This window comes from Pelophylax lessonae (assembly GCF_965119305.1).
Source record: "Pelophylax lessonae genome assembly, chromosome: 11".
Classification (NCBI taxonomy): Eukaryota; Metazoa; Chordata; class Amphibia; order Anura; family Ranidae; genus Pelophylax; species Pelophylax lessonae.
Genome location: NC_138778.1, coordinates 138,820,968 through 138,846,860, shown reverse-complemented (window position 1 = coordinate 138,846,860; position 25,893 = coordinate 138,820,968). Strand labels below are relative to the sequence as shown.

Below are 25,893 nucleotides of genomic sequence, written 5' to 3'. Positions count from 1 at the left end.
AGAGGCTTATCTGGACTTCTGAATCTTATTTAAAACCCCTAGGCAAGGTGAGAAAAAGAATTAATAAAGCTCTAGAGAAGCTTTTAAAGCAGGTAGGTGTGTTTACTTACAGGCACTCGGACTTGGAGGGTGGTATTCGGGGTCTCTACAGAGAGGACGGGATCCACCTCTCCAACATTGGATTGGATATTTTCAAAGCCAATTTGGGAACCCTTATTGAGCTGGCCGCGCTGTGGGATTGTGGTGACAGGAGATAAGGTATCGCCTGTCTTTTGGATGGTATTACATTTTTGTGGTTATAACTTGATAATGCAACCTGAGTTGTTTATGACTAGGTTGTTATGGTGATGTTTAAATAATATTTGATGACTATTCATGTTTGGTTACCAGTTAATAAATAGCCGCGGCCTTTATTTATCCAAACATTCGAGTCCGAGTGCCTTATTTATTTTATTTAAAGTATTTACAGGTTGTTATTGTTATTTCCTGTATTGATGCAGGGTTTTGATAAAAAAAAGAGGGTTAAAGTACATTCTTCCTGTCATTCCATTGTATTATAGTGGGAAAGTTCAACAATCCTGGCATTATAGGAGGCAGCTGAAGCTTTTGTAGTGGATCTCTTTCAAGAATCTCACCTCTGCACTTTGCACGCCAAAAGGGCCACCCTCTTACGCAATGACATGAAGCTCGCTTGCAAGATACAAGGAATACAGGATGAACTTGAATAATTTGGTATTTTTATAAAGCCCTTCAAAAATATACTGTCAGGTAAATTGAATAAACCATGTTTTGTGTGAACCTAAAATATATCTAGAGTTATGCTTTAAGCTTACTTGTAACTAATGAAATGTGCTTATCCGAGGTAAATGTCTGCTAGCGGAAACAGATGGTCTACTTATTTCATAAGAATACAGTTACAGCATGGTGAAAACCAATGGCTTACTTCCCTGTTTGACCAACGAAATTGACCACCAGTTCTAATATTTAACCCTTAACTACCATAAGAAGAAAATGGACTCTGATTGGACCAGTTACATGGTCACACCTAGGTTACAGACCAGGATACATCTACTGTATGTCTCATGCATATTCATTACTATAAAAGCTTAAGCCCTATGGGGGATAGATAGAAACTACATACAGGCAGACTGAACCTTTAGCATACATCTGCTTGCATTTATGTATTTCTCCATGCGCACATGAAATAAAACAAACGTACTTGTTTTCCTACAAATACAGGTTTCCCAGCCTGGAATTCTTCCAACATTTCACGGTCCTTCGAGCTGGAAAACCACTACTGGACGACAAAGGGTACCCCTCCTGCCGACTGCATCAAAGATCTGAAGCGAAACGATGATGATCGCCACAGAAAAGCCCTCCGGTCTTCAAGTTGACTGTAAACTGAGGCCAGTTGTTCCAGGTGGGGTCCTGTCATCCAGAGTCGGTTTCACGGAAGACCGGTGAGGAATAACAAGTGGTTCGGTGAGTAACAAAAATAGTGTAGTCAGAAATATACACTGTTTAAACTTTTAGTATACGGGTAGTTACTGAAAGGTATATTTTGTGACTATTATACCTGTATAGTAAACTTGGTAGGTTGTTGTGACCAATTTCTATATGCAGAAGGTGTCGTGCACATTAAAATAAAAGGAAGTAGTTGTGGGAAAGATAAATTCTTGTTACAAAAAGGATCCTGAAGGTACTGATTGATAAAACTTCTGACACATTTTAAATTATGGAAGAAAGAATATAACTTTGACGGACGATTAAACAAAAATAAGTCTAGAAAGCAGGATTGGATACTAATGATGCTATGAATTCACTTTTTATCCAAACCTTTCTAACAAATCTGAAAGCAATACAGTTAAGTTAGTCTTTTATTAAAGAGAGAGCACAGTAAATATTTTAGTCCCTGCTGAGAAAGTGTTGCTTGCTGAATGAATTTTGTTGTTGCTGCAGTAAATGTGACAATGTCATCTGAATTCAGACAGAGGTAGCACGTGTATGGTATATATGTTTATATGTGTGGATTACGTGTATGCAAGCATGGCTGCTTTCAAATATAAGCTACTTATATGTGAGAATAAATGAGAGTTTAATATTAGGAGAGATACGTGAGTAAAGTTCTGTAAACTAGTACTGTGTGAGAAATAGAAGTTTTTGTTAGAAATCCTTTGTATGCTTAAACAAAAAAAAAATAATCATTTCTGACAGAGAAGTCTGGTTGTTCCTCTTTAGACTCCCCCCCCCCCCCCCTGCCCCTTGTCACAGGAGGGAGGAAGTAAGAGATACAGACAGACTACAAGAGAATAATATACTGTAATATGTGATGTAAAAACTTTGTAACATTAAGGACGTTTATTTAAATATATTTGCAGATCTAAAATCCTAGAAAATCCTTGAAATGGTTGGGTTTTTATTTTGTAAGTTTAAGATTAATTGAAAACAAAGAGAAAATAGCTTCCTTAAACAGCACCCCCTTTCTACAGGTTGGACTCCCCTCAGAGCGTGGTCCCATTATCACTCCCCCAAAAAAACCGAGAAGGGCATTTCGTTATTCTATGACCTCCTAATGAGCGAGTCTGACTCGTCCAAATCTCAATCTATGATAAAGTGGGAGAGAGACCTGGACCTTCACTTTACTCAGGAACAGTGGTCACACGCTCTCTCTTCTACTTATCGCTACTCCCACTGCACGGCACACTGGGAAATGACTTTAAAAATCTCTAACAGATGGTACTACACACCTGATAGGTTGGCTAAAATCTTTCCTACACTCCCTGACCTATGTTGGAGGAACTGTGGCCATCGAGGCACTCTTGCTCACATCCTTTGGGACTGCCCATCCCTGACTAGTTACTGGAATAAGGTGTTCAAATGCATAGCTGAATGCACGGGAATTTTCAAACCCCCTCGGAAGGAGTTGGCATTACTTAATATTAGCTTCGACGAGTACCCGGTTTGCTACAGGCAAATGATCTTGCACATCCTCTTGGCGGCCAGGGTGCTGATTCTGCGCCGTTGGAGATCTCTTGAGATACCTAGTTTCACGGAGGTGGTCAAAACTGTAAATGATAACTATGTCATGGAAAAGTCCTTAGCACTCAACTCCTTATCTTACTCCAAATTCCAGGCTGCCTGGCTCCACTGGCAATATCACCGCTGATACAACCAATTTTAGGGAGGTTGTGGGGCCGGGGGGGGGTGGGAGCTTCTGCGGCATTTATGTTCCCAATGGGGGCCGCGGGGGCACCACATCCCCCTCGCCGTCACGCACCTTTCTTTCTCTCTTTATTGTCTATGGTTAGCTGTAAGAGGGGCTCTCATGCCTGACAGCCTAATGCTTTTGGTACCCGGGCATTGCCCTCAGGCTATCACTACTTTGGCTATAAGGAGTTGTATGGCTTGTTCACTACTGAGGTATTGTTTATAAAGGTTTATGAAGGTTAATAATGTTCACGTTGGTTATTTCAACATGGTCAGAACGTCCTTTCCCCCCCCTCTCCCTTCCTCTCCCCCCCCCCCCCCCGTTGACCCTCTCCTCCTCCCCCCCCTCCCTCCCCTTCCCTCTCTCTATCTCTTGTACTATTACTGTTATATGCAGACAATGTTTGGTGCATGATGTACACTGCTTTCTTTATATACCATTTGCCACATGTGTACCTTCTATGCCTCTTTTCATGTATGTTGCAAATTTCAATAAAAAATATTATTAAAAAAAAGAAAACAAAGAGAAAATAACTGAGCAGCCATTAATATTATAATTATATAAAAAATCTTTAGTTTTCCATTCCAACCCACTGGGTGTGGGAAGGAAGACAGCTCCACCCACTGATAAAAACTGTGTGTTCCTTCCACACGGCATGTATTTGAATAAGATAGCTGAATAAGACAAGTTCTGTATAACATGTTAAATGTGTGACCAAGCTAAGAGTACAAGTATATGAACACACTATCTATGTTATTGTGAATGTATTTTAACCATGGTGAATTATTGACAACTTTTGATGGATGTCCTTTAATGAAAATCCACGTGGTGATAATCAAATTACTTAATTATTATGAGCTCATTTATTATGGGTAGACAAGAGTGCACTCTCATTAAACAACATGGCCATATGTTTTGTGATTAATATGTTTGTTGCTAACTATTTGATTATTTCTAGGTGAGAAATATAATTGTAACCCACTATGACCTTTCATTTTGTTTAAGTTTCCAGATAGTACTAAACGGTACCAATCCACCTGTCTGATATTGTTTGATGTCCAAAATCTAAAGAAGATTACAGCAACCATTGAAAACTTGCATCATCTTTGTTTATATGAATGCAATGATATTTTTGTTACAACTGGTTATATACAGAGCAGCTAAATACTTTTGATGGTGTGAAGGAATGTGATGAACACTTGTGAATTAAGCAAAATGTCTATTTTTCTATGTGTATTCTTCTCTACATGTATATATATTTTTCCTCTGTCGTCCTTACTCAAAATGGCCGTTACTAGATACCTACTCGCCCCCACCCACCGAGATGGAACGTGAAAAGAAAGATGGAGCCTTGGCACAGTGCCTTCAAAAGAAGATAACATTCATGAACGGGAAGTGGACCACCTTACAACGGACCTGACTAATCAGAAAGCTGCAAATAATCAGTATTATGCTAATATTATGCTTATGACGTACTAACATATGACACCGCCTACTAGCTATATAATATACTGTCCATTAGAAATAAAAGTAGTATCATTTACCTGAACAATGTGTGTCAGTCTATGATATCCACGTGCATGCACTCTAATTACCTATTTAATCAGATCCAGCAGCAAGAAATCTATTTTGAACCTGATTGAGGTTCGCTCACCATTACAAATGTCGTCCCAACGTGGAGCTTCAGGTGTTCGTCTGCCGAAAAGCCGCGTAGGAGGTTTGGTGACTGGATGAAACAGACCAAGATGGACTTGCGCACCCCTGAGAGTACGGTAGGTACTTTTACCTTACCACTGTACGACTTGATTCTGTCTTATCTTAATCGCAAATCTCAGGTGCTTTTCGAAAGACGTTTCAAAAGGTGGGTAATCCTCACCTGGGGCTGTTTTTATTAACCCGCCGTAAGATTTCTGCTGGCTGTATATTGTTTGTTCGGTGTCTGCCACCCTGGCTGATTGGGACTCTGCAGACTGAAAGACAGACCACCCTGAGTGATTGGGTCCAAAAGGAGGTTGCCCGACACTAGGGTGGATGTACGTCCTCGGGACGGGTTACTCAGGGGGTTGCTGGTTAAAGTGACTGCCTGAGGGGTAAACTTAGTTGCAGGAGGTTGCCCGACACTAGGGTGGCTGTACGTCCTCGGGACGGGTTACTCAGGGGGTTGCTGGTTAAGGCGACCTCTTGAGGGGTAAGCTCAGCTGCACGTGGATACCCGACAACAGGGGAGGCAGGTGTAATGTCTTAGTGTCTGTCCTTTTGTTTGAAGTGTGTCTCTACAGACTGAAAGGTTGCATTTGTGTCAGTTGTTGAGGTCACATGACAAGAGAGAGACGACAGGAGTTATGTTTTGTTCTGTGTGTGTTGTGAAATGAAACGTACATTGTTGTTACACAGATAAATCCAGTCAGGTTTGAGGTTGCTACGGGCAACAGAGAGAGAGAGAGACAGAGAGAGGAAGGGGTTACGTGTTGAGTTTGTCTTTTTTTTCAGTTCAACCCCCCTCCTTCTCTTCTGTGCGTCCCTGAAAGTTTTTTTTTTTTTCTCTTCTCTCTAAGACTTGCACTGTGCCGTTATCTGGAAAACACCCCCACGCTAGCAGCTGGCATACTTTTTTTCCTCGTGAGAATGCGGGAGAGGGTCACTCCTTGCGCTGAGTTTGGAGGACAATAAGCCTCAGCATAACCAGGTATATGCAATTATTGTTTTTTTTATGGAATTTTTGGAGTTTTGCCATTTAAACATTTGTGTATAAAGTGTAGGCACAGCTGGCAAGACAGTTTTTATCAGGAAACACAGTTTGCCGTAGTTGGCTGGATGTTTTGAGGCTATTTTTTATAGAATTAGAGATAATTAGAAATTACATTTTGCAAATGGGTCCCTATGTAAAGGGAAGCTCTGGGAAAAAAAATTGAAAATTGGCTACTTACCAAGGGGGGGTTCAACTGTGAATATTTTTTGTTCCTGAAATAGTTATAGAATTTATTTTTGGACAGAAAGGGTTACCGCAATTAGTGTGACCATTGAACCCTATTGGCACTGAGCCAAAAGTTTCAAATTAGATTAACTCTATCTATCTGCTTATAATATTTGAGAGATATTTAGGGGGCATCCTCTATTCTAGGAGGGGAACCTCTGGTCAGCTCTGGTCACCCCTGGTCTGAATTTTGAAAATTGGCACACAGCCAAAACTATTTCATCAAGTTAAGCGTTTAGTTGCCAGTACTGCCCCCTCTGGCCGTCAGCTGAGACAGAGGCAGAAGAACAGAAAAGAGTAAGAGACCTTGCATTTGAGCTGGGTGGCCCAGAGAGGGGGGGAGAGGAATATGGGTCAGCATATTAGCAAGCCAGAGAAGGGAATGTTTGCATATGATATTGTGAAGCGTAGGGAAGGGAGTGAGGCTGTTAAACATTTATCCAAGATTGCAAAAGTCTGCAAATTAGAAGATCCAGTGGAAAGGCTTCAACCAGAATTCTGGCGTGTACTAATCAGGGATTAAAAAGGAATTTTGTGTGATAAGGGCTTGTTGACCGTGGCAACAGCCTGGTATAAAACCGCAAAAGCTTTGCATTCTGAAGGATGGCTTGAAGAGACAATCAAGGTTGGAAACTCTATGATGTATGTATATCATAAAGTAGATCGTAAAGACAATAAGCCCCCGCCCTATAATGGCGTCTGGAGAAATAAAGGGGAGGGTCCTTACTCTCCACCTGCCACCCATTATCTTCACACCACTCCTACTCAAACGCAACCCACAGGGACAGTTCCTGCAAATGGCCATCTTGGTGCAGCCAAGTCTTCACTTCCTGCCCCGTCCAGTACAGTTCCTGCAAACAGCCACCTTGGTGCAGTCAAGTCTTCACTTCCTGCCCCGCCCAGTGCAGTTCCTGCAGACGGCCATCTTGGTATACCCGGAAGGCCTAACAAAGGTCTATATCCAATTCTCCCTGTTCTAACACTCCCATCCACCCTGGATTACAGGTCCAATATACTAGTGATGAAGACACATCTGACTGGGACGACCAACCGCAGGTGACAAGCGCACCCGATGAGCTAACCCCATCAAAAACAGCGAACTTAATGACAAGTCTGCCTGACCCAGAAACACAGCCAATATACCACAGGATAGTACAGCTACAAGAAATGTACCTAGTCCTCTTACTGAGCCAATCCAAGTGGGGACATTTCCTGATTTGCTTGCCAGATTTGTGTCTTCTACATGCCCCTTGCATCTGCTAGGAGCTGATTCGCTGTCCGGACTACAGGCCTCAATTATTTTTTATGCCCGAAGGAGGAGTGAAGCTACATACTCCCCAATCCTTAGAAGACTCATCTGCCTTGTGTTCTCTGCCTCTCATGAAGACACTCCGTGAAGCGACAACTCCAAGTTCAGTACCACTGAAGTACTTGGCAGGATCCCTGCATGCCTATGGTCCACTGAACCGGAAGACATCGATCACTTTAAAGTACCGACAGTCATGGTGCAACTAAAACCTGGGGCACTCCTACCTAGAAAACCACGCCTCCAGAGAGACTGGACCTGTAGAAGCTAGCTCAATCCGAAGCTATCTCAAAACAGGTTGAGACCTTTGTGTCTAATGGTGCTTTGATACCCTGTACTTCTGAATGAAACACACCTTTGTTCTCAGTGAAGAAACGGATCCCAAAAGGTGAACCAGAGAAATACAGAATGGTCCAAGATTTCCAAGCCAATTTGCCAAAGCCATAACCTCTGTTCCTGATACCTGGCAACAGGAACAACCTACAGTGACTCTTCTCCTCTATGCAGATGACTACCCTGCTGCTGAAGAAAATTCAGAAGTCTTCTATGCTACCTTGCAGAACAAGGCTGTAAGGCCTCCAAAGAGAAAATACAGTGGTGTTCCAAGACTGTCACCTTTTTAGGACACTGCATTTCTAAAGGCACAAGACATATCACATTAGAACGAGTAGCTGCAATCCAGGATAGTCTTCCACCAAAAGCAGCTAAACAACTGCATGCCTTTCTTGGACTCATATCTTACTGCAGGGCATGGATCCCTGATGCATCCATTCTCATGCAACCACTCTATGATGCTCTCAAGTCTGTGCCATTTACCCAGTCAAACGAGGCCCTGGACAATTTTATTCTGCTGAAGCAAGCAATATCCACAGCTCATGCTTTGGGCCTTCCAGATTATGAGAAACTCTTAAAACTGTTTGTGTCAGAGAAGAATGGCCACGCCACAGGGGTTCCTGGCTCAGGAACATGGAGGACGGACTAGACCCATTGGTTACTACTTTTGCCGTCTAGACCCCGTGGCTAGTTAGTGAAGAAATACACAAGGAAAAATTCACTTGATCCCCGATACAAAGCACCTTGATACACGCCTTTCACTGCAAGAAAGCCCAATCTCCTGAAGACAAGATCCTGCTGGCAGCACAATGATTGTGCTGTATATCCTTTTTTCTTATAAGTTTGATAAAAGCTCAGCAGGTGATTATCACCAAAACAGGCGGCCATCACTAAGACAAATGGTGTCGCTACATTTTGGTACAATTCATCCAGCACATAAGTGGTTACATTTATTTATTTATTTATTTATTTTGATCTTTGTAGTATAATACCCCTGATAAATACACTGACTCAGCACCCAACCACAGGAGGAAGCGAGCAGCTCCCGCTGGAAGCTTTGATCCTCATGTGTACATAGATGCCATAGGGGTCCCAAGGGGGGTCCCAGATGAATTCCAAGCTAGGGATCAGGTAAAAGCTGGTTTTGAGTCTTTGCTCCCCATAATAACCTTCCTGACAACACTGGTCCAAATGGTAAGGTTACTCTTGCTATCAAGAAATTGGAAGATCTGTCATTTGAGTTGAAGATGAACTCAGGTATTACAGACCCTTGGGATCAATATTTCAGCTGGATGAGTGGGTGGCAGAAGGTGCTCGCCTAGTTCTTTTAGCCCTGATTGTATGCTGTATTCTACCATTTGTAAAGAAGCTAATGAGTAAAGCTGTAGACAATAGCACACCTACATTTCTCCACCAAGAAGAAGAAGAAGACCGCCTTATGATGGAAGAGGACAAACCCTTCACCCCTCTACAGTCACTCCCTGTTCATAATTTCACAGTTCTATAGGGTTATAGGGATAGATAGCACCTGACTGCCCTCTCCAGGCTGTATCGAGGGGGGTAGTGAACTAGTTACTGCTCTTCTCTATGTACAGCCCTAAAAAAGTTCCGGGGGAGTTTGGGCCAGGTGAGTAGACACTTTAGTATGAAGGACAGAAGAAAAATAGCCATTTTAGGGGGGCTTGTGAAGGAATGTGATGAACACTTGTGAATTAAGCAAAATGTCTATTTTTCTATGTGTATTCTTCTCTACATGTATATATATTTTTCCTCTGTCGTCCTTACTCAAAATGGCCATTACTAGATACCTACTCGCCCCCACCCACCGAGATGGAACGTGAAAAGAAAGATGGAGCCTTGGCACAGTGCCTTCAAAAGAAGATAACATTCATGAACTGGAAGGGGACCACCTTACAACGGACCTGACTAATCAGAAAGCTGCAAATAATCAGTATTATGCTAATTTCTCTATCGCTCATTGACAGACGTAGTCCTCGGTGATACAGCACCTTCGGGTTATGTTGCCTCCACAGGAGCAGGACTAGACAGGAAATTAAAAAGCTCTGGCCACACCCTAGGGGCAGTCCCAGAGGGTATATCCTCTCTCTCTCTGCCTCAGCAAATCAGTTATTTTCTGTCTAGTTAGGAGTAAGGACCTAGATACCTTGCTGGGATCTTCGGTACTGGCAAGATTTTTTTCTTAAAAAGATTTTTTAGACAGCTTTTTTCTCCAGTGTTCCTGTGAGATCTTCAAGTTGACCAGACAGGCCAAGAAGCCTCTAGCCGGGTGACTTCGGTCCCTGAGGTTCAATCAGAAAAGATCACCCTTCCTGATAGCAATCAGGTATCTGATAAATGTGTGGGAACAGAAAACGACCAGACTTTCTCGGATGGTCGGGGCCAGATAGCTCTAGGGACGCCTGGTTCAGATCCAGTCAGCACCAGTGGTCCTAGAAATTCTAGGCTGGCCTCGTCAAGCCGGCCTGTCCGACTTGGACAGGCTAGTCGCAGACGTTCCGTGGGAACTTCGTCTCAGGGAGTGTCTGTGGTCTCAAGGACCAGTTTACCATCGTGCTTTACAGTCGCTGGTTTTAATGGCCTGGCCATTGAGACCCAAGTACTGAAGGACAGAGGTTTGTCAGCTTCAGTCATTCCTACCCTTATTAAAGCAAGGAAAGCGACTTCCAGCAAGGTCTATTATCACACATGGAAGACTTATATTGCGTGGTGCGAATCTTTAGGGTTTCCTCCACGTACCTATTCGGTGACTCGAATATTGGCTTTTTTGCAATAAGGGGTTGAGCAGAAGCTAGCCTTGAGCACCATCAAGGGTCAAGTTTCAGCATTAGCAATCTTCTTTCAGAAACCTTTAGCTACCAAGTCCTTGGTGCGGAATTTCATCCAGGGGGTGCGGCACCTGGCTCCACCAGTCCGCGCGCCCTTACCGCCTTGGGATCTTAATTTAGTTTTGTCGGTTCTACAGAAACCTCCCTTTGAAAACATCAGGGAGATTCCCTTGTTTACTTTATCCCAGAAGGTGGCCTTCATGGTGGCTATCACTTCTGCTCGCAGGGTGTCAGAACTGGCTGCATTATCATGCCAGTCCCCATACCTAGTAATTCATAGGGATAAGGTAGTACTTCATCCTAAGCCATCCTTTCTTCCTAAGGTGGTTTCAGATTTTCATCTGAATGAAGATATTGTACTACCTTCCTTGTGTCCTCAGCCCAAGCATCATCGGGAACATGCGTTGCATTCCTTGGATGTGGTTCGGGCAATCAGAGTATACCTGAAAGCTATGGAATCATTCCGTAAGACGGATTCACTTTTTGTGATCACGGATGGCCCCAGAAAGGGTTTGCCTGCATCTGCCGCGACCATTGCCAAATGGATTAGACAGACGGTGGTACAGGCTTATTCTATTAAAGGTCAGAGTCCTCCGTTCCCTGTTAGGGCGCACTCCACTCGAGCGCTCAGTACTTCCTGGGCCTTTCGCCATCAGGCGTCAGTGGTCCAGGTATGTAAGGCGGCCACCTGGTCGTCGGTACATACCTTTACAAAATTCTATAAAATTGATGTGACGGCATCGGCGGATGCCTCATTTGGCCGCAAGGTTTTGCAGGCCGCAATTTGAGGAGACCGGTGGTCTACCTCGAGAGTTTTTTTCTGTTTGAAAAATTTCTTTTTTGTTGAGTCTCATCATTAAGGATGAGCATTGTAAACTTCTAGTTGGCACCGGTTGGGCCTTCTAGATTGGGATTTGATTTCCATTTTCCCACCCCTCATTTGTGATACTGCTCTGGGACGTCCCGAAGGTGCTGTATCACCGAGGACTACGTCTGTCAATGAGCGATAGAGAAAAATGGATTTTTGTAAAATCTTACCGTAAAATCCTTTTCTCTTAGCTCATTGACAGACGTAGTCCCCACCCCTCTGTTTTGGAGTTGGGTTGGGTTAAAATCTCTAAAGACTGCTTTTTGACATAACTGATTTGCTGAGGCAGAGAGAGAGAGGATATACCCTCTGGGACTGCCCCTAGGGTGTGGCCAGAGCTTTTTAATTTCCTGTCTAGTCCTGCTCCTGTGGAGGCAGCATAACCCGAAGGTGCTGTATCACCGAGGACTACGTCTGTCAATGAGCTAAGAGAAAAGGATTTTACGGTAAGATTTTACAAAAATCCATTTATTATGCTTATGACGTACTAACATATGACACCGCCTACTAACTATATAATATACTGTCCATTAGAAATAAAAGTAGTATAATTTACCTGAACAATGTGTGTCAGTCTATGATATCCTCGTGCATGCACTCTAATTACCTATTTAATCAGATCCAGCAGCAAGAAATCTATTTTGAACCTGATTGAGGTTCGCTCACCATTACAATGGTATTTAAGTTTTTATTCTGATTTTATATTTTTCTGTATTGTCCTTTCCTGTGCGTGGGTTTTGTTTACTTATGGCAGCATCTACTTTTGTATATTCTGTCATAATCATTGCAGTGGCCTGTAAGGCAGTAGCCATTTTGGAGTGCGCAAACGTTTTGGAATTCACAGGATGTGCCCAGTACAGAAACACAAAGGGTTACACTAAGGTTTAGAAATTTAAACTTGGGTTTTACACATAACTGATATCTTCTTTCAAGTACATTTTTCTTTATGAATGGCAGTTTGAATCTAAGCAATTTGTGTCATTTATTATAGGAAAGATAATTTCTAGCCTGCTTAGAATTGTTGGTTTCTATTAGAGATAATTTTAATTATTGCAATGGTTGCAAATTTTAAAGCAAGTCCTTCAAAGTAGGGTATTGCAAATCTTGAGATATATATATATATATATATATATATTGTAATATCTGCCACTGAGCAATCTTTTAACCATGTTTGGTACATTTGATTACATTTTTTTGATGAATGATTATGAAATTAGATAGGTTCCCACATATGGGTTTCTTCAATTCTCTTTGATTGCCTGGGTCTAGGTCAGGCATGCGGAGTATGGTGACACATATATGTATAGGTAATATGTACACAGAAGCTGTGGTAAATATAGATAAAATCCAATTATTTTACAGAGTGTATTTAGAGTGTGGGAGGAGACCGTAATATATAGAGGAAATGCACACATTAAGTAGTTTGAAGTTGGGCCTATGGTTGGACATTGTTTGGTTTAGATACAAAATTATGTAGAAGTCCAGTTGGGAGATGGGTGGTGGTGTTTTTGTGCCAATGTTTTACCCTGAATGGGAAAGCTGAGTTTTTTCTTTAAGGGAAAAGGAAAGTAGGTATCTACACAGTATTAGATATATTACAGGTCCCCCATTTTTTCATTTAAGGTAAACTGGGTGGGGAATAGAACTGATGAAAAGTATTAAATATTTCTTTATTTAGATCAGATTAGAAATGAAACACGGCTAAAGGTGGGTTTTCTGAACAATTGAATTATGGACATTGAGTACACAGGTGTTAATAAATGAGATGGACATAGAACAAATCGGTGTAGCATTGACTAGACCAGGGGTCTTCAAACTACGGCCCTCCAGTTGTTCAGGAACTACAATTCCCATCATGCCTAGTCCTGTCTGTGAATGTCAAAGTTTTAAATGCCTCATGGGATGTGTAGTTCCGCAACAGCTGGAGGGCCGTAGTTTGAGGATCCCTGGACTAGACTGTGTAAATCCGCTACTGACTATACATGCTGCACATACATACATACATAACACCGGTTTTTTAAATCCCTGATTATTATGAGATAATACTGAAACACATAGGCAAGAGGTTGAAATTTTGCGGGAATTGGCCCAGATTCAGGACCAATCTTGCCTAAGCAGTTTGTTCTGGCATGCGGCTCTTTTGAGCCATGGGGTAAACCATGTCTCAACAGGAGGGATGGTATCTCTAGTTAGTGGAGAAGACATTTACTGTGTTTGGATTGGTATCTCTAGTTAATGGAGACTACATTTACTGTGTTTGGATTCTCAAATAACTCAAACAAAACTTTTTTTTTGTGCACAATGTGCGCTTGGATACATAATACACAGCGTAAGAAAGCTTAAGGCCTGACAGTAAGCAGAAACACAGATCCTGACTTTACAGAAACAACAGAGAATCCCCAAGAATCATTAGAGCAGAGAAACAAACTGTAACGGATCTTTGTACCCCAGCTGGGCACATCCGCCAAAACTGTGTCTCCTGCCCTCCAAACGCACCCACAGCCTGCGGAGAAGCCATACCCAGCCCGTAACCCCTCAATCACGAGACAATCCACACAGGTGTTGAGGGTTAACCATGCAGAGCTTAAAACTGTTTATTACATTCCAAGACACAGTTTTACATACAGTTAGGGAAACTCCCCTTAGCCTTGCCACAGAAGGGGGGAAGGGAACATAGACCAACCAATGAGAACTGAACATTTGTACATTTGAAACAGGCAGTCTTAATACACACCCCCTGCGGAGAGATGTCTCCAACTCAGACCATTGTCTGCCATGAATCCACACACTTAGACACAGAAACAGGAGGGGGGGGGGGGGGAATGGGTTGTAACATTACATTACATTAACTCAATGCCATGAGTCAGTTGTTCAGAGGATGAATAAAGGGAAAATAAAATGCAATGTCCCAAACTCATAAGAAAATGACACAAAGGGGTTTACAATCCAGGGACAGGGTGATCCGTCACCCATAGTGATGGTTAGTACCGTCACATCTCTTCCCCCCAAAGGTAGACTAATCCAGGTACTAGACCTCCAACTGGTCTGTGCCTGAGTTAGTCGGGTAACAAGTCCCAAAGAGTCAATGTCTGTTTGCCTGGATAATTCGTCGGCGTTGCCGTTTTGCTTCCCAGGGCAGTAGTGGATGGTAAAGTCAAAAGGCAGATCTACAGGGGGCGTGGTTCGTCAATGGCTCCGTGAGAGGCCGAGCAGTGAGGAGCTCTGCTTGGTGGAAGAGAGCGTTGTGCAGTGAGTGAGTCGGCTCTCCCCCCCCCCCTCCCCCGCTAGGTGCAGAGCGGGGCCCGAGGCTCACGGAGGACGGTAATGGGGAAATCCAGGCTCGGGGAGCCATAAAGCAGCAGTGGTGGCAAGGAAGCAGGCGGTCATACGCTGAATGTGCGGGACCCTGCCTCAGAGTGAGAGAGGTACAGCATAGGGTGAAAGACCGTGCGGGTCGGCGCGGGGCTGAGGGGCTGTGGAGGAGGAGAGTTGGGGTCGAGTGCCAGCTGGGACAGTAGATGCGGAGGTCGCTGGTCTCCCCTGTATATATGACTCAAGCAGCCAGCCCGGAGCAGAAACAAGCCCTAGAGAGAAGGACAGACATTACCTCATATTTTCTGAGACACACAGTGGCATCACGAAGCACTGCTGGGACCAAGGCATCACAGAAACGCCAAACAAACTCAGGAATGGCAGTTCAGCAGAAAGGGCCCAAAGCTACAAACACTCAATCTATTGGGGTCTCTTCTGGTGGGAAGAAGCCTTTAGTAATGGATATATCGCAGGAACAAAGGAACGAAGAGCCCAAAGAGTCCCCGATTATGCCGCAACAGCCCCAAATACCATCAACAGCGGAGTGGAGTGAGTTTGTAAAGCTGATCCCGACGAAACAGGATATCCAAGATATGGCTGCAGCAATCGTGAGTGACATTAAAATGGAAATATGTGGTTTAAAACAAAAAGTTGACCAAATTGAAGGCAGATTGGTGAATACAGAGTCAGTACAATGCGATTTTGAAGTCAGAATCTCTGAATTAGAAAGTTCACGAGCACAGTTGCAAAAACAAGTCACTTGGTTGCGGCTGCAGCAGGATGATGCCGAGAACCGCAGCCGGAGGAATAATATTCGACTGCGGGGCTTGCCTGAATCCGTAAAGGGCCCAGAGCTCAGAACCACGGTAGTGGGTATTTTGAATGGTGTGTTGGAGAGACCCCAAATGGAAATTGACAGAGTGCACAGGGTTAAAGTGCCCCGAAGGACGGTAACAGAACTAATCCCAGATGTCCTGATTAGGATTTACCTGTTTTCACTTAAAGAAGACATAATGAGACAAGCATGGGCAAAAGGGCAGATTGAGTATGAAGGTTCTCAGCTGAAACTGTTGCCAGATCTTTCACGGGGGACCCTAAAGATGAGAGCCGCAATTAAACCCCTCCTAGAGGTCATAAGAAAAGTGGGAGCAACCTATTTTTGGGGACACCCCTTCCATTTGAAAGTGGTGAAAGACAGAGAAACGTTCTTATTGAAATGGCCAGACCAGCTCCCCGGGCTCTTTACATTTTTGGGGTGCGCCCCGATCCATGTGAGTGACTGGATAGATGTCCTAGGAGACTCTATAAACTATTACATGAATTGAACCACACAACATGGGTGAAATTTGGAGTAGATAGGTGTGGGAGCAAAACAGATGCTCAGGACAAGGAGACAATAATATAACAAACCTAAAAGTGCTGTACACAGGTTCCTGGCCTATTCCATGTTTTTTTCTTTTTTTTTTTTTTTTTTGTATTTATTTTTCCGGTTTTTCCCATGCGTTTTTTTTTTCTTTTGTTTGTTTCTGGGGTTCTCCCTATCTCCTCTTCTCCCTCTCTTTCTGGGAGGGGGGAAAGTTAAGATGTGTGGAGGTCCCTGGTATCCCCACACCCGCCTCGAACATTTGCTTTGTCAAGATATGGGCGTTTTTTCTGCATTTTTTCTGTTTTACTTTTTATATGTCCTTACTATCTGAGTCACCCTCGAAGGGGAAGGGGGAGGGGGGTACTTTTAGTGTGATTTGTGTTATTTTTCCATGTTTTTCTTATGGGGGATTTGTGGTGTGCGTTTTTGGATTATTTTTTTTTTTTTTTTTCACAGGAAAGTTGGATATTATATATTTGTATCTGTAGAAATCAACTATAACTTCACAAGGTGTTTTTTTTTATAAATTTTTTTTTTTTTGTTTCTATTCGTGCCCCCGCCAGCCATGGAGGGCTGGAGCACGATCTTAAGGGTTAAGAGGGAAGGGGGCACTGAGGTAGAGGTAATTTGAGAGTGTTCCCTCACTTCGTGCGGTACACGCTTAAGACATAAAAAAGAAGATATGTGAGACTTAATAATACCGAATTTAAATCACTATTAGGGTGTATACAGAGGATATAGTGACTCAGGGAATAGTTATGATTAATAGCAACTAGAAGTAAGTAAGGGAGATCCTCCCAGGACCTAGCGCAAGTTTGAAGGGTTAAGATGGAGTTGAGGGGAGGGTAGATGTTTTGCAGAAGGGGGGGTGAGGGGGCCCTCAGGAAGGGAGATAGGGGGAGGGGGAGGGGAATACATAGAGTGATAGGAGTAGAAGGCACAAGCAAGGGATCTGACCATGTAGCAATCAAGTCCCCTTTATCTGCGACCTGGCTCGGGGTAGTTTGACTAGATCGGGAGGCGTAAGAGGGGGTCTCTGGGGCGGGGGGGAGTAGGACATTGACATTATGTGAAGGGAGGCGATCGTCTGCCGAGTTAGAGCTCCTCTAGCTGGACACTTTAAATTTATAGTTTTACTGTCTGCCAGTGATAAGATAGGGACTACATCCTTACCATCACGGTAGGGGTGAGAGGGAGTAGAGCCCATTTTCTTAGCTCCAATTTTTGGAGCCCAGCCTTTTCTTCTTTTTTTCTTCCCTCTTGTGTTCCTGAAGGAGAGTGTCCAGGTACAGTGGCTTGCTCGCGGGGTTTTGGGAACCACGGCCCCCTCAGTAGATAGCGCCTGGTTGTGCTGGTTTAGATAACCATTAGAGGGGGGTAGGGGTAGTGGGTAATAAACAGTATATACATACTTGTGTGGGTGAAGGGGGGTTTCTTTTCTTGTCAAAATTTTTTTTTTTTTTTTTTTTATTTTATTAATTTTTTAAATTTTTTTTTTCCTCGCATAGGTTGTGTGGCCGTAGGGGGCAGGGGACCGTTCCACAATGGTGGCTGGAGGTGGGGCGACCCAGGGGGGGCAGCAGGTTGTAAGATTACGACCTATAATGTGAGGGGACTATCAACCCCACAGAAGCGTAGGAGACTCATGGGAGATGTAAAACGAGATGCTACACAAATAGCTTTCATTCAGGAGACCTACTTCCGCAAAGATGCAGTACCAAAATTGTACAATAAAGACTTTCCATGGGTTTACCACGCTACAACCCCTATTGCTAAATCAAAGGGTGTGAGCATTTTAATATCAAGTGCTATGAATTGGACCCTGAAAGAAGAATTGGCTGACCCAATGGGTAGGTTCGTGTTGGTGAAGGGGTGGATAGGACGGGTCGAGGTAACCCTCGTAAATGTCTATTTTCCCAACTATGAGCATGTAATGTTTTTACAGAAAATGATTCCAGTTGTCTTGGAATTCCGGGAAGGGCACTTTGTGATGGGAGGTGACTTTAATTATGCCCCAGAACCTCTGTTGGATACCTCCAAAAGAAGTTCATATATGTCATTTGCTAAATTACGAAGGCTACAAAAAGAGATCTCCCTCCTGGGCCTCATTGACCCATGGAGGTTGATGCACCCAGGGGAGAGAAATTACACTTTCTATTCTCCAATCCACAAGGCATATAGTAGGATAGACAGAATCCTGGTGACCCAGGCAGACCTGCCGTTAGTGACAGACTCAGACATCAGAGATTTTTCAATCTCTGACCATCTACCGGTGTATGTGAGTATAGAATGGGAATCAAAAAAATGTAGTCCAAGATCATGGCGCATAAATGAGGCCTTATTACAATCCTCGGAAACGGAGGGGAAGATAGATGAGGCGTTACATAACTACTTTTTGGAAAATACATCGGAGTTGCTCTCACCTTCCACGATCTGGGAAGCGCACAAGTGCGTGATAAGAGGGGTTCTGATACAGTTGGGTGCACAGCGTAAAAGAGAGCGGGAGGCGAAAATGAAAGAATATCTAACTAAAATTGAACATCTGAGTAGACAGCATAAGAGAACGCTTGCGGAAGCTCACTTGATCCCTCTCATGCGGGTAAGAGAGGAATTGAATCAGATACTTTTCCAAAAGACAGTACGAAATATGTTATGGTTGAAAAGACACCTGTATGAATACGCAAATAAACCAGGGGCGATGCTGGCACGAGCATTGAGGGGCCCAAAAAGACGAACTCAAATTTTACGTCTTAGAAATACAAAAGGTGGGGAGGTTCACACTTCAGCTGACATAGCAGAAGAGTTCTGCTCTTTCTATCAGTCACTATATAACCTACCGGAAATAGGGAGCAAGAAAAGTCCAGAAAAGGGGAAGCAGATAGAGGAGTATTTACGAGACTCGGGCATGCGTACTCTTTCAGAAGACCAAGTATTGACTTTGGAAGGCGAGATATCGGGGGAAGAGCTGGCCGCTGCGATTTCACAGACCAAGGCACATAAGGCACCTGGCCCAGATGGCTTTACTTTAAGTTATTACAAGAAATTTGGGGAGCGTTTAAAGAACCCCCTACTATCACATTTCAATGAAGTGGGAAGAAGAGCGGCGTTCCCGTTGGATTCTTTACGGGCGCATATTACTCTAATACTTAAAGAGGAGAAGGACCCCCTGTGTTGTGGCAGCTATCGCCCGATATCTTTGATAAATGTAGACACGAAACTATACGCAAGAATATTAGCAAATCGGCTCTTACCACATATGGCAGACTTGGTCCATTTCGACCAAGTGGGCTTTATTCCTACCCGGGAGGCCCGGGACAATACAATCCGAGCCATAGATTTAATACATCGGGCACGTACATCACGGAAGAAGATGGTTCTCTTCGCAGCAGATGTGGAAAAGGCCTTTGACAGGGTGGCGTGGGATTTTATCCGGGCCACCCTGTCATACATAGGCCTGGGACCACAAATACTGCAATTTATACTGGCACTTTATACGGTCCCTACGGCTGCGGTTAGGGTAAATGAATGGAGGTCGAGCTACTTCCCTATCTCTAATGGCACACGGCAGGGGTGCCCTCTATCCCCGCTTATATTCGTGTTGTGTCTGGAACCCCTATTGTGCAGAATTCGGAGTTCTCCGGATATAGCGGGAATCCAAAGCGGGGGGGAACAACACAAGGTGGCCGCGTTTGCGGATGACCTGCTGTTTTTTGCTACTAACCCTTCTCTTTCATTACCAAATATTCTAGACGCCCTGAAAACATACAGTGGGTTCTCTAATTATAAAATTAATGTAACTAAATCAGCGTCACTCAACATATCGTTATCTGACCAAGAAGAGAGAGCACTTCGAACAGCGTTCCCATTTCAATGGGCCTCAGATACGCTGAAATACTTAGGGATACAGTTAACGGCAGATCCCGCGGATCTCTATAGAAAGAATTACCTTCCGCTTGTAGGAAAGATTAAAGCAGATCTTAGAATATGGCAGCTGTTGGCAGTGACGTGGTTTGGGCGCTGTAGCGTTATTAAAATGAATGTGTTACCCCGTATTTTGTATTTAATGCAGACAATCCCCATAGCAGTTCCAAAATAATTCTTTCAATCAATCAAGGGCATACTCCGCGCCTATATTTGGGCAAACAAATCCCCGAGAATTAAGATGCAGACGTTGGCCTTACCCAAAGTAAGAGGTGGGATGGGATTACCAGATATCCTGAGATATTACAGGGCGGTCCATATAGTAAGGGTGGTAGACTGGCACTGCAATAAACTTACCAAACGATGGATGGATTTAGAGAATGAGGAATCAGGTCAGCTAACCCCCCCAGCCCCATGGTCGGTGTTCGAATCAAAAGACGCTATTCTCAAACATCCTACAGTGGGAGCGACTATAAAAGAAACTAAGAGAATTCAGTCGCATTGGAGGGTAGCCCCGGGTATATCTCCGATGACACCGATCTTGGGGAACCCGGATTTTCCCCCGGGGTGTATAAATGCCAGACTCCGTAGGTGGGCTCAGAATGGTAAAAGGCGCCTATGTGATATATGGCAAAATGGGCCTATGCCCTCCCTAGAAGAACTTAGGACAAGTGCAGGAGAATCGCTAGATTATTTCAGCCTTTATCAGTTGTATAATTATATTAGATCAGTTCGGCAGAAAGGGTATGCACCACGAGAGCTAACGGATCTGGAAAATATGTGTAGAACAGGTAACGCGACGGGCCATTTGATCTCAAGGTTCTATACACAATTGTCAGAAGATGAGGGAGACCAACAATTGCCGTTTATCCAAAAATGGGAGCAGGAGTTAAACACCGTGTGGTCAAAAGAGCAGATAAATAAGATCCTGAGATTAGTTCACCAATCGTCACTATATTGTAAGATCCAAGAGACAGGGTATAAAATTCTAACCAGATGGTATAGAGTCCCATCACTATTACACAGAATAAAAGAGGCAGTCTCAGGAAAATGCTGGCGGTGTGGATTGGAGGATGGAAATATGGTACATATTTTTTGGGGATGTAAAAGAGTGCGGCCATTTTGGAATAAGCTAGCAGTGGCTATAAAACATATAGCCAACGTGGATATACTAGATGACCCCGCGTTGTGCTTGCTGCATTTGACAGGAAGCTCAGTGCGGAGCTACTGGAAGTCCCTGACTCTGCGTCTGTTGAATGCAGCAAGGGCATGCATACCTATTTTCTGGAAACAGACAGTGATCCCAACTTACGAGTTGTGGTGTGGGAAGGTCAACGAGATCTATAAGATGGAAGAGCTGTCCGCCATATTGGGAAATTCAGAGGATCAAGTTAAGTTGAGATGGAGACCCTGGGTGCAATATTTGGAAGCCAATTCTTCTTAAAGTGAGTTTAAGAGAGGGTCATCCTGGGCGGAGCCTGGTCCAGGCTGCGGGGGGACGGTCCCCATACCCCTTCTGGCGTACGGTAATATAGTATGGAATACATCTTCATACGAAGAAATGTTGGGAATGAGTGCATAAAAGTATAAAAACTTTCTTTTTTTTTTTTCTTTTTTTTTTTTTTTTTGGTTTAATTGGGGGGAGGAGGGAGGGGGAGGTAAGGGGGTGGGGTTTGGTCAGATCATGACAATGTTTGTTTGAAATGTATGTATATATAAAAAATCACCAATAAAGATATAAATTAAAAAAAGTCAAAAGGCTGCAGTGCCAAACTCCAGTAGCTTCTGGCCCATAGTCTGTCGGTAGGAGGCTTGCGCACAGTCCCCTCCAAAACACACAGTGACAGTGGGTTCTCTTTTTCTAAATAAAGGGAGTCACATCCTGGAAGGAGAGACCACCTCCCACCTACAAGAGGTGAAAGTAACACTGTGAACTCAACACATAGGAATAGGTAGATAGGAGGTGACCATGATTTCTCAGCTGTCCCCAGGGAAAGTTTCTGATTATTGCTTGTACCTTATTCGCTGTGGACCTTGCCACCTATTGGCTCTGGGAGACTTTGAAAGTGGGAGATAGTGTGCTAGATCTCTCTAAGAGGAGGATGAGGAGATTGTCGTCAGGAGAGATGAAGGGGTAGGGTGTACAAGAAACACCAGTGTTGACTACGGAAGCTTCAAATCAGACCATAGTGTTTACTCTGGCGAAGAGCCAGGTGTTTGACCCAACAAAAGTCTATTATGACCTTGAGGCCTATAATATATATATATATATATATATATATATATATATATATATATATGTGTGTGTGTAGAAAGGATAGGGCATGTGGTTTCTGGGAGGATGTATGGTGGACGACAGACCCCCACAAGTGGGAAACCAGGTTGGCTAGGATTCCTCCAAATGATATATATACCTATCAAAGAGTCTCCTTGGTAAAGGGAAGTCAAGGAAATATCTTCACAATTAAGAACCCAAAGGTCAAAGACAGTGGGATATATAGACTGGGAATAACCATGTCAGGGGAGGTAACCCACTCTCTAAGGTTGGAAATGAGCAGGACGGTGAGGTAGTTGGGGGTAGCGATACACCCAGAAGATAGATGGAACGTAGAGACTGGCTACTCTGACAAAAATGAATGGCTGGAGTGGATGAAGTTTACTGCTAACAATTCTAACGTAACTGATTGTGTTGTATGTTCAAGTGGTAGGCCTCAATTAGCCACGGTCCCTGTACCACACATTTTTAACATGACATGTATTTTACTAATACTGTAATGCAAGTTAAAGCTGATAATGTTACATTTAATATGGAAATAGCTAAGTTTCCTGTCACTAAAATGAACACCAAGCCAGTAGGGGTGACAGTCTATAAGGGAAAATACACCTGCTTTAACAATACCCTTAGAACGGTTTCACAAGAATTTAGATACTGTAGAACCACATACTAGGTCAGGAGAGACAGTAGCTTCCCAGACACATTGTTTACCAATCAAATGCAAGCTTTGGCAGACACCTGCTGGCTGTAATAGTAAGCTTAGGTCCATGTTAGGACCGAATTGGGGCGGGACATGTTCACTAGCAAAGGTGGTGCAGCCATTCCTCATCCTCCCCGCTAGGGTGGGGAGGTGTTCCTACATGGGATAGGACACTAAGTAAGAAATTAACCAAGTTGACTAAAAGAGATATCCCAGGAGGAAGTTTTGATAGATCAGTGTACATAGATTCTATAGGTGTACCAAGAGGTGTCCCAGATGAATTTAAAGCAAGAAACCAAGTAGCAGCAGGTTTCAAATCTTTTTTGCTGTTTATATCTGCAAATAAGAATACTGATTGGATAAACTATATATATATATATTGCAATCAACATCAATTAAAACTCTGGAAAAGGATTCTGAAACTGTGCCAGAATTGTATTGAATCATGTCTGGTCTCAGGATACAGCTGCAGAACAGAAAAGTAGATTCTTATTTTGGATACAGAGTAATAGTGATTTGCCAATGCGGTCACTAGCAGAACAGGGAAAGTTTAAAACAGAAGCAGTAATGTGTTTTAATGGAGAAATGGTTTAAATTTGACAACTCACCATTCAAATACTTTTCATATCTGAATGGTAAAGCCATACCGTCATTTGAAGAGTTAAGGATGATTGTTGAGCTGCTAAAAATTAAAAGCACTGGAGCTTTATACTGAATACTGCTTACTAAAAGCTGCTTTTCCAGCAATTATAGTAAAGGAGAACATGACTCTCAGATAAGTGGGTTCTTGATGCACCCATTCTACTAAAAATAGTTCAGGCAGTACTGGCTACTAAAAACAATATAGATATATAAATTATACCCGCGCTAAGTGTGCTGAGAAATAAAAGTAAAAAATTGTAGCTGCTGCTCACCAGGAAAAAATTACCGGATAAAGAATGTAATTAAAAGAAGACAGCGATTGCAAAAATAATTCATATAAAAATGATATACTCAAAAAACAACCATGTGAAGTGCACAGTGCTAGAAAACATATAAGTGAAGTCCTTTCCAGTGAATAAAAGTGTGCAACCTCGTACTGTGAGGGATTGTGCCGGAATTCAGGGGGAAGAGAAATTTGCCCATCCTGAATGTGGAGAAAGTTTTAGCTCTGAATTAAGTCTTACTGTACATCAGAGATCTCACAGGGGTGACAAGCGGCATTCCTGTACGGAGTGCAGGAAATGTTTTCTTCATAAATCAGAACTTATCATACATTACAGATCTCACACGGGCAAGAAGCAAAATTCCTGCTGAGTGGGAATTTGGGAATGTTTTACAGATAATGTGGGAAATGTTTTACAGATAAATCACAACTTGTTAGACATCAGAGATCCCACACGGGGGAGAAGCCGTATTCCTGCCCTGAGTGCGGGAAATGTTTTTCACAGAAATCAGACCTTTTTAGACATCAGAGACTGCACTCAGGGGAGAAGCCAAATTCTTGCCCAGAATGTGGGAAATGTTTTATAGATAAATCACAACTTATTAGACATCAGAGATCTCACACGGGGGAGAAGCCGTATTCCTGCCCTGAGTGTGGGAAATGTTTTTCACAGAAATCAATTCTGGTTAGACATCAGAAATCTCACAAAGGAGAGAAGCCGTATTCCTGCCCTGAGTGCGGGAAATGTTTTTTACACAAATCAGACCTTGTTACACACCAGAGAACTCACACAGGGGAGAAGCTGTATTCTTGCCCTGAGTGTAAAAAAAAGTTTTTCACGGTTTTCCTCTCTTTACTCACATCAGAAGATTCACACAGTTGAGAAACCATATTCCTGCCCTGAGTGCGGGAAATGTTTTTCATGGAAATCAGACCTTGTTTTACATCATAGATCTCACAGTGGGGCGTAGGAATCAGTTGAACATTCCTGGGTTTCCGTTTTCCAGGAGGTTCACTGCTCCTAATGTCTGAATGGTATGGTACACTGCCATGTACTCTGGAAAGGCAGAGATCGTTTTTTTAATTTTTCTTTTATCTCAGGCTTTCCACCCTAGAGGAGAGATATGGGGCCTTATAGACCCCATATCTCTCCATAAAGAGGACCTTTCATGCCCTATTCCTATTACAAGGGATGTTTACATGTAAAAGTAAAAATAAACAAAAAAATTTTAAAAGCGTCCCCGTCTCCGCATGTTTGTACGCAGAAGCAAACGCGTACGTACATCGCGCCAACATAGGAAAACGGCGTTTAAACCACAAATGTGAGGTATCACCGCAAACGTTAGAGTGAGAGCAACAATTCTAGCCCATGACCTCCTCTGTAACTCTAAACTGGTAACCTGTAAAATTTTATAAAACCTTGCTTTGGAGATTTTTAGGTACCAACGTTTGGCCCCATTTTTAAAGCATAACATGTTAGTTATTTATTTACTCTGCATAACATCATCTTTCACATTATACAAAAAATTGGGCTAAAAAAAAAAAAAAAAAAGTGTACAAGATCTTATAATTGATCAATAGATAAATATAAATAAATAAAATCCAAATCTTGTGCAACTAAATAAACTAAAATATTAAGACGCTGGTAATACTGAAGTGCTGGGGTGCTGAGATACAAAAAAATCCGTGCAGGGTGCCTTAGATATCTCCAAGAGCCGTACTCACCAGATATGGTGGACCCCTAATAGGGGTCAAACCAGATTTGAAATTAGAACGATCACCCGGGACCACAGACAACTCTAGAACTGCCTTATCCTCTGGTAACAATTCGGGTCGGCACCGGACACTGTTGGGCTCAA

At 43.1% G+C, this 25,893-nt stretch overlaps 1 pseudogene across 1 annotated transcript; it reads left to right on the top strand.

Annotated features, from left to right (window-relative positions):
• The first annotated feature begins 1,353 nt into the window (after positions 1-1,353).
• On the top strand, positions 1,354-25,005 carry LOC309567439 (annotated as a pseudogene). The gene is made up of 2 exons: positions 1,354-1,420; positions 24,164-25,005. The product of its transcript is annotated as an uncharacterized misc_RNA (transcript).
• Positions 25,006-25,893: the final 888 nt, after the last annotated feature.